This window comes from Pan troglodytes, chromosome 8 (genome assembly GCF_028858775.2).
Source record: "Pan troglodytes isolate AG18354 chromosome 8, NHGRI_mPanTro3-v2.0_pri, whole genome shotgun sequence".
In the NCBI taxonomy this organism is placed as follows: Eukaryota; Metazoa; Chordata; class Mammalia; order Primates; family Hominidae; genus Pan; species Pan troglodytes.
In genome coordinates, this window is record NC_072406.2 from 57,120,265 (window position 1) to 57,129,753 (window position 9,489).

General features: G+C 50.0%; 1 long non-coding RNA gene across 2 annotated transcripts; it reads left to right on the forward strand.

The window, feature by feature from the left end:
* Nucleotides 1-1,194: 1,194 nt before the first annotated feature.
* Nucleotides 1,195-3,284, forward strand: LOC107966916 (uncharacterized). Of its 2 annotated transcripts, none has more exons than XR_001706974.4 (2): nt 1,195-1,421; nt 3,033-3,284. It is a non-coding gene; the product is annotated as an uncharacterized LOC107966916 (long non-coding RNA). The 2 variants fall into 2 exon arrangements; XR_001706975.3 differs by having other exon boundaries at nt 1,195-1,330.
* The last annotated feature ends 6,205 nt before the right edge of the window (nt 3,285-9,489 follow it).

The following is a 9,489-nucleotide window of genomic DNA, read 5'->3' on the forward strand; positions in this document are numbered from 1 at the left end:
TGAGCTCCACATGGGATGCTGTGAGGGAGAACTTGCTCTCCTCACCATCACCAAGTCCCAAGGCTGCAGGGCCCCAGTGCTGGGCCCTTCCTTCCTGCCTTCCTCCTCTCTTCCTGTGCTAGTTCAGCCCTGCATTACCCTTCCTTGGGGACAAAGGTTTGCTCTCTTACTTCAGTCTGCCCAGCACACCCCAGCCAGGGTGATCTGCTGAAGAGCAACTCAGATTATTGCACTCTCTCGCTCAAAACTGCTGGGTCCCCACCTCCCCTGCCCCCCATAGCTAGGAGCAGATGGTCTCAAACTAAAGGCTGTATCAGAATCCCCTAGAGCACTTGTTAAAACATAGGTCTAGGGTGGGGCTAAGAATGTGCATTTCTTGCAAGTTCCCAGGTGATGCTGATGCTGCCCGTCCAGGGACCACTTGGAGAAGCATAGCTTTAAATGAAAGCAAAAGGCCTCGACCTGGCATTTAAGCACTTTTATACCAGGTGCCAGTCCACATCTCCTTCATTTTCTTCTTCTGTGAATCACTGTATGCACATACAGTAACCTGGTATATGGTATACTATAACCTAGTAACAGCATATGGGCTGTTATTAGGGTTACCAGGTATGTTCCTGCCTCCACATGTGCAGTGTCTCTGCCTAAAATACCTGCCCCCCGTCCACCCTGCCACATTTTCCTGTCCCCCTCCAGCTTCTCTGCGCATCCTTATCTTACTCACTCTGCCAAGTCCACCTGCCATGGGAAGCCTTTTCTGACCTCTCTTAGTGGTACAAGCCCATTCCTTGCCTGCTCTTGGAATAGTTTATTAGTTCTTTCTCGTGCCTTTCAATCTCAAATTCTGTTCCTATGTATCTATGTAGTATATGCCCTGCTAAAATATTGGCTACAGAGACGCAGGGTGGCGGGGTGGTTGTATGCACAGGCTTCGGATCCTGGCTGAGCTGGTTTCATGTCTCACTTCTGCTGCTTGCTAGCTGTGTGCACCATCACGGTCAACTCAGCCTCCCAGGTTTTGGTTTCCTCATCTGTACAGTGAGAGAAATTCATGCTGCCTGTGATGGTTTTAAGACACATCTGCAAATTCTTTGATACTCCTTCCCCCAAATGAGGGCTGGCCTTTGAGACTCACTGGTAACAAACGGAATGCCATGGAAGTGACACTTTGTGGTTCTGAGATGAAGTCATAAGAGGCTACACAGCTTCTGCTAGACCCTCTTGGGATGTTCTTGCTTGGAGCCAAGCAGCCACCTGGAGACCCCACACAGCCTTTCCAGCTGACAGCCCCAGCTGAGGTCCCAGCAGATGGCATATCCACAGTGAGTGGGTGAGCCTGGAGAGAACTCCTGCCCTCATTGCCCTCTGACCACAGCTGAGGGAGAGCCCAGCCGAGCCTACTCTACCCCAGGACCACGAGGGTATATGATGAAATGACTGTTAGAGTGATTTGTTCTACAATAGATTCCTGAGACACTACTCTACATGCTTATTTCAAAGGTTAAATGAGACCATGAAAGAATTTATTGTACTACCTGGTGCACAGGGAGTAAAGGGAGGACCTTGTCACCCATGTGTTCAGCCACCCAACAACCTAATCCACAAAATGTTAGGTTTTGCCTCTACGCCCTCTTCCAAGTTGCCTACTGTGTCATTCAGATCCCATGGCCTGTGCCACAGGTTTCTCCCAAAGCTCAGAGGCAGTAGTTCACCTTGACGACTTGGTCCTAAGGAGACGTAGGTGCAAATGGGCTCCTCCTAAGAGGATGTGTTCAGAGGCTGTGCAATGGTGCTGGGGCTCTTAGCACAGGTGTGCTCTTCCTCTCTGCTCTTCACCCAGCTCCCTAGACAATTACTGGGAACCCTTGCCCTCTGTATAGTCCTGGCTGTCAAAGGGCCACTGCAGTTTCATGGTGTGGAGGCTGAAAACAATGGTTCCACATTCCTTGACATTCCTCCCCTGGAGAGGTAGGCTATGTCTCCTCCCCCCGAATCTGGGCTCCACCAAAGAGCCTGGGGAAGTGACCTGGACACTTCAGCCTTCATCTCCTCTAATAATCTCTCTTGAGACTCTCTCCTGGGCCCCTATCGATTACTGTTTCTTAAACTGAACTAATAGGGTGTGTGTGTGTGTGTGTGTGTGTGTGTGTGTGTGTACAGAGAGATCTACCTTAAGGAATCCACTCCCACAATTGTGGATACCAGCAAGTACAACATCTGCAAAACAGGCTGTCAGGCTGCAGATCTAGGAAAGAGCTGGTGCTGCAACTTGAACCCAAACACAGTCGGGAGGCAGAATTCCCTCTCCCTCAGGGTACCTCAGTCTTTTTGCTATATGACCTTCGACTGACTGGGCGAGGCCCCCCACATGATAAAGCATGATTGACTTTACTCTGAGTATACTGATTTAAATGCTCATATCATCTAAAAATGCCATCACAGTGACAGCTAGGCTGGTGTTTGACCAAATATCTGCTATGGCCTACCCAAGATGACACATAAAATATTCCATCACAGGCCCTCTCTTTTAGAATCCAGCCACCATGCTATGAGCCACCTAACCAGGCAAAAAGGTGAGGAGGAGGAACTGTGGTCAGCACTCCAACAGGACCCAGCCTCCCAGCTGTCAAGCCCAGGCATTGAGTGACAGCACCTGCAGAAGGCCCTGCTCAGCCCCAGCCCTCAGCATCATGCCTGACCACTCAAGTCTTTCCAGCTGAGGCCTTAGAGACTGAGGATGGGAGGCCACCCCCTTCCATCCTGTTCAGACTCATGACCCACTGAATTCACAAGCACAATGAAATGGGGGCGGGTTTATGGCACTACATGTTGGGATGGTTCGATACATAGTAATACATAACCGGAATACTAAATCTTTAGCAGAAAAATTCTCATGTAGCCCTCACATGTAGTCAAAGGAGAATTTTACAGGCATGGCTGAAAGCCACAGCTCCCCAAACAGTCCTCATTAAACCAAATTATATGACCTCTCGCTTCTTCCCATCTCATCTTTCTTTGTTTTTCTTTCCCAGAAATGAAGCCTTCTCTGAACCAGTCCCAAGAAGTCTCAACTTTAAAGCATTAACTCCCCAAATGAACTCACTTTCATTTCATCTTCTCATATGTCATTGCATTCTCAACAAACCAGATCTATAGGATGGATCAGTCAAAGCTTACAAAGAAATCTAATTAGGTATGGAATATGAACTTTTTATTTGATAAATAACTTAGCTGGAGATACATTGAGAGTTACTCTATTAGAATAAAAGAAAGAAACGTCATAATTGCTGGAGTTCATGAGTGATTCTCTCTGTCCATGGGCCTGTCTTGTGAATGTTATGGGTTAGCCCTGGGCTGGCCTGCAGCCAGCTGCCATGGAGGGCACTGAGAACCCACACACAGATAGTGAAGTTGCTTTGCAGGGAAACACATTTGTTGAGGAAGGAGAGAGAGAAACAGAGCTGTTTGTTTCCTACTCTGCACTGCCCAGACTGGTATAAAAGAGGAAGGCTCACTTTTGTTGAGGGGAGGGAGGATAGGGCAGGAAAACCTGGCTTTCTCACCACATCCTGAATGCAGAAGAACTTGTGGTTCACCTGCGTCCTTCTCTGGGAACGAATGTTTGGGAAATGAGAACCTTGGCACACCTCTAACATGTAGAAACATCCACGGACTGAAAGGCGGGACACAGCAGGCAAAGGCAGGCTTGGTTTCCACATGGGGCATAAGCCAGTCTTGGTCCAGCTAAGAGAGGAAGGGATGATGATCAGGTGGGTAAATGAAGGGGGATCCTGATTCCACCTCTCTCCTGGAGAGATCTCAGAGCCCCGTGTTCTCAGTCCAAACTCAATTCTATAAGAAAGCTGAAAAATCTGAACAGCACAGAAGAAAGCCATGGCAATGGTGAAATTAAGACAGGTCTTAAGGGAATGAAGGGACAGAAAGCAGTGAGTCCGAGGCATGACCTGTCTGCCAGGTCTCTCATCTCCTGCTGATGGGGGGAGGAAGCCTGGCTGCTGAAAGGGCACTTGGGACATTCGCCAACTTGAGCCTCTTTTTTTTCTTTTTCTTTTTCTTTTTTTTTTTTGAGACAGAGTCTTGCTCTATCGCCCAGGCTGGAGTGCAGCGGCATGATCTTGGCTCACTGCAACCTCCGCCTCCCGGGTTCAGGCAATTCTCCTGCCTCAGCCTCCTGAGTAGCTGGAGGCTTTTGAGCACACAAAGCTGGGAGGAGATCCTGGGTGACAGAACTAAGATCCAAAATTTACTTGACCAACCTAGAGAAATGGACAAAATTTTACAAAATGAAAGTCCAAAGAGGAAATCTTTGGGCTTGAATGTGCCTCCCAAGCCCTACTGCAGAGGAAGACAGGTAAGCATTTGAAAGCTTACAAAGCAACTAGATCACCAGGAAGTTTCCTGGGGCCTGAAAATCAGCTGCAGTTCTTTGAATGCATAGGCAGTTCTCTCTACTACTCAGGGCATAAGCCCTTCCAACCCCTGGTTCCAAGGACTACAGCTCTGAAAGGGTAGAATCCCCCAGTGTCTGGGGATAGGGCAGCCCCACAGGGCAGTTAAGTGCTCTTTCACTTCCCGGAGGGCAGACAGGGCTGAGGAGGGCACCAAGCACCTGTGGATCCGGATCTGGGAACCATGCTGCCCAAAAGAACCTACTCTTTTCCCAGTTACTAGCACAGCTTCCCAGCACAACTTTCCCTGCATTTAACTTGTGTACTTTCTTCCAGGGTAGGGCTTGGAAACATCAGGCTAGCACAGATTCCTCTGAATTTTCTGCACTTGTTAAGTTGCCCCTGGAAACTCTTTTGGGGAAAAATCTTGAGACTATTTTGGCTGGGAGAACAGAAAGAAGGGATTCTCAGTGGTTAAAAAACAGACAAACAAACAAAAAAACCCCACATACCCTGCACTTTTAAAAATTAATCAATGTGTTTTTACAGTCAGGTCCGTACCAACCACCTGCTCTGCCTCAAGGGTGTCTTTTTAACGTAGGGTCACTTGGAACCTGGCAGAACACAGGCGTGCTTTCGAATTTCAATAAACTGGGGAAAGAGAGAACTTGGGATTTCAGGGGCTTAAAAAGAAATAGAAGAAACTTGCCTGCGAACTCTTAATTTGTATACTGAATATTTATTTTTAACTCATGATTATTTTTAATGACCTGGAGTAATGAATTTGGTGTTTTAAAACACCAAATTGCTCAGCTGGGAAGAGGGTTACTGTGTGTCATGAAAGAGTGATCCAGTATTTCTGCCCTGGGGTTCTTAAGAAGAGGTTTGGACATTCTGACCTCCTTGGCCACAGGCTGGCGAGATGGAGATCTCCTTCCTAGAGATGTGGAGGCAGATGGCCTCTCTTTAAGGAAGATTCATGAGGGCTCTGAGGAAGAACTTCCCTTCTGGTCACTCATTGAATGCTGCTGAGAATGCAGGGGCGGCTGGGAGGCCCCCTGCAGGTGAGGGCATGAGAGGCAATTTCTCCCTGCTTCAGAGCCTGGGAGAGGCGATGGTGCCATCACGACACACCTCGGGAGGCCATGGTCAGCACAGGAGCGCTACTACAGGGCCCACGGTAAGGTTATGCAGACATATTTTCACAAGGAGGTTCCAGGTATTGCATGACCTTAGCCCTCCACAAGAGGTGGGAGTTGAACATGGGGAGAAATGACCCTCCTTTAAGCAAGGGGAGGAGCAAAGCCAGCATGAGGGAAGAGCCCCAAGTTGCCAAGTCGGACGCTAATGGAGAGATCCACCTGGAAAGAGGCTGGGAAGAGACAGAAAGTTCTGGAATGTCAGATTGAAGGACCTATTATTATTTCTCTGTACACTTTGGGGAGCAATTAAAAATGTTTGAATGAGAAGCTCTTATTTTTTTACAAGATGGTCGTCGGGTGCAGCCACAGGAGGAGACACAGGAGAGGCTTGGGAAGAGTCCATTACACTCATGGGTCCTAGAGCCAGGAGGGTGCTGTGCTGGGCCATGTGGGAAGGACACCAGGGCAGTCAGGAGCAGAAGGCAGGGCCAGGGGAAGGCTGGGCTAAGACCTCTACTGGGGTTTCTGTGGGAAAGGCAAGGCAGGGCAGGGTGAGGAGTGTCAGAGTCACTGTGATGGGCTTTGGACGTAGATGGTGCCTAGTTGTCTGGTGCCTGGCTGTCTCAGTTCATGCAGGCTACTGTAAAAAATGCCATGGGCTGGGGGACTGATAAGCAACAGCCATTTATTTCTCACAGTTCTAGAGGTTGGGAAGTCCAAGATCAAGGTGCTGGCAGATGTGGTGTCTGATGAGGGCCTCTTCCTGGGTCACAGAGGGTGCCTTCTTGCTGTGTCCTCACACGGTGAGAGGGGCAAATAATCTCCCTCAGGCCTCTTTTATAAGTGCACTAATCCCAGAGCCCCCATGACCTGATCACCTTCCAGATGCCCCACCTCCTAATACCATCACCTCGGGGAGTTAGGGTTTTGACATACACATTTTGGGGGGATAGGAACATCCAGACCACAGAACTGTCCCTGGGATGGTTAGGGCAGCGGGTATTGCCTCCTGGGGTGCAAGGCCCAGGTAAAGGAGGGAGAGCTCTGATGGGTCAGTTTGCACCTCAAAGGCATGCTCACCACTGGGCCCTTTCCTCTTTCTAATAACTGGCCCAGGAGCTGCAGTCTCTCCTCAGCTAGAAAGGTTTTTTTAGATGTCAAAACATGGCATTATTTTAGATGTCAAAACATGGCAATATGCAGAAAATTAAAAGTATATACAATGTACAGCCCAACAGAACAGTGCTATGACCAGGTGCCCAGGTATGGGGCTAGTGAATGCTCCGCCTGCATGGCTAGGGAGCTGTGCTGCCTCTCCACTCAGCTTTCTCCCCCGTAGCGAGGGGACAGTGAGTCCTGGCCTCACACGGTGACTTTGAAGAGCAGGCATGCTGCTGTGTGTGATGCCCTCAGCCCAGGGCCAGGCACACAGTCGGTACACTTGTTTACATGACAAATACTTGGACACCTTGGCTTGAGAAAGACTTAATCAGCAAAATGGATTGGAGTGGGGAAGCTGAAGAGGGGAGACCAATTAAGATCCTGTAGCTCAGAGACAAGGCGGTGAGGGCCTGAGCTAGGGTGGCCTGAGCGGAGTAGGAAGGAAGGCGTGGTGGGACTCCCCAGGTTTCACCACTGAGGGGATGCTGGAGCCCTTCATGAAGGCATTCACTCAGGGAGCAGCTATGAAGTGCCCACTGCATGCCCAGTGCCAAGTGATGTGCGGGGAGGTGGGGACGCTGCGGACCAAAACCATTGTCCTCCCATTTCTTGCTTTTTGCCCTATTCCCCTCTATCCCTGTACATCGCTTGATGCTCAAAGGTTAGATTTAATAAGTTTGAGGCATCCTTGGGATTTCATGCTGGTGGTGGCAATAGAAAATGTGAGACTGGATTTTGGAAGTGAAAGTGGGAACAAGGTGGAGAATTGGGAGTGATTGACATGAAACAATTGGAATATTTGAGGTCGGCAAGAGGGGAAGTGTAGGGAGGAGAAGAGAGCAGGGGAGTATCATCGGTGTGGGGCTAGACCCTTTTATTCCCCCTCCAAGGTCAGCATGAAGCTCCCTGAGGCGACACCTCACTATCCTGTGTCCCCCAGCACCCTAGACTTGATGGCAGCAGAAGACAGAGCAGGTCCTCAGCCTCAGGAGCTTAAACGACCCATCCTGCCATGTTTTGCATATGTTTGCCTGCTTGACAGCTACCAAAGTTTTAAAAACAAAACATCCGTGTACATTTAAATGGATGTAGGCATCAGAGCCTATAAATCGGTTCATTTAGACTATCTTGTTGGCATCCATAGTCCAAGTCACACAGGGCTCAGATACCAGCTAGAAGTGCCAGTCTCCTCCCACCACCTACTGCCCTCTCAGGCAATAGTACTTTTACTGAGGGGTGTGTGTTAGATTTTTAGATGGGAAGAACAGTGGAGAACCAGACTGAGAACCAGAAAAAAGGCAGGATGAGGACCAGGGTTGCCTGGGGGGCTGGGAGCCCCCTGCCTTCCCTCTCAGAAACCAGCACCAGAAGGAACGCCATCCAGGTACTGTCTCACCTTGACTCTCTGGACTGAGGGTCGTGTCTCCCAGCAGCTCATCCCTTGGCCCAGCTTGGAAGTCAAAGACCTGCTGGGTGGGAGCAGGGAGAGGGAAAGAAGATTCTGCAAAACAGAGTCGTGCTGTTAGGGAGGGGGAATGGGTGCTGGGAAATCAGAGAAGCAACCATGCTCAGGGAGCTCTTTATGACACCAGGACCCTGGGCATAATCAAGTACCAGAGGCCTTCAGTGTCCCAGGTACCCAGAGGCCTGCGGGGAGCACTGAAGCGCTCAGAGCTTTTGGGAAGCAGCAACAGCACTGAGCACCACAGAGAGCCCAGAAAAGCCTCAACCCCTGGGAGGCATCACTTTGGAGCAGTTTCTACATTTACTTTCTGCGTTGTGTGCCAGGGAGTATTTGACAAACATCACGGCCTCATTCATTGGGTCTCCTTGTAACTCCCCTATTCTGAATACCTTGAAACCATTCTGTCAAACTTAGAGTCAGCCACAGAAATGCAGCTTAAGATACCACTGCCCCAGGTGTGCTGCTGGGGTCTGGGCCCTCACCTGCACTCCCTGAGAGCTCCATGCCCTGGAGAAAGGCCTCTGTGAGGGAGGGAAAGGCACTGACCCTGGACATAGGCTGTGCGGCCTCAGAGTGGAGAAGGTGTTCTGTGGTCCTCCCGGGGAGCCTGACCGATGAGATGGCCATCACCCTGCCCTGGACGCCTTGCCTGAGGGTGTCTGTGTTACTGCTGGGTGAGTGTCAGCCCTCAGCTCACTCAAAAGCTTCTGGGCTATTTGCCTGACAGCAGACGTGACCAGCTTTCCTCACCGGGATCTGTGGAAAGGGAGGGAGAGCATGTATCATGCTCCTTACCTCTGTTTGGCAATACTTGCTGCTGCCTTCATAGAGAAGCAGGTATAGATATCAGGTGTGAATCTGCCTGTCCAGATTGCAGTGGGAAAGCATCATTTTCCTTTACCTGTTTCAAATAAATTTAATTCTGGTCCCAAGCTACCACTTATCAGAGAAGACGAGGCACCCAGAATCAATCAGCCTTGGACTCAGCCTGCCATGGCCAGCTGCTGGCCTCCGTCCCCTCATTGTGCTGTCCTCTAAGAAGGGTGGGTGAGGCTGGCCCAGGGGCTGTGGTGAATGCTCTCCCCTCCTCACACTCCACCGGGCCATCCTCTCTGCTCACCCTGTCCAGTCTCAGCACTTTCCCCATCAAGAAGACAGGTCTAGGGGACAAGAGGCTGTGCTGTTCTCAAACCCAGAAAGGCCCTCCAGCACACCATGGAGGACCAAACTGACATTCACTACTTACCCTTCATTCGATACACGCATCACGTCCTGGTATGATCCTACGTAGTCACTGTTTCCTTTCTGCCTG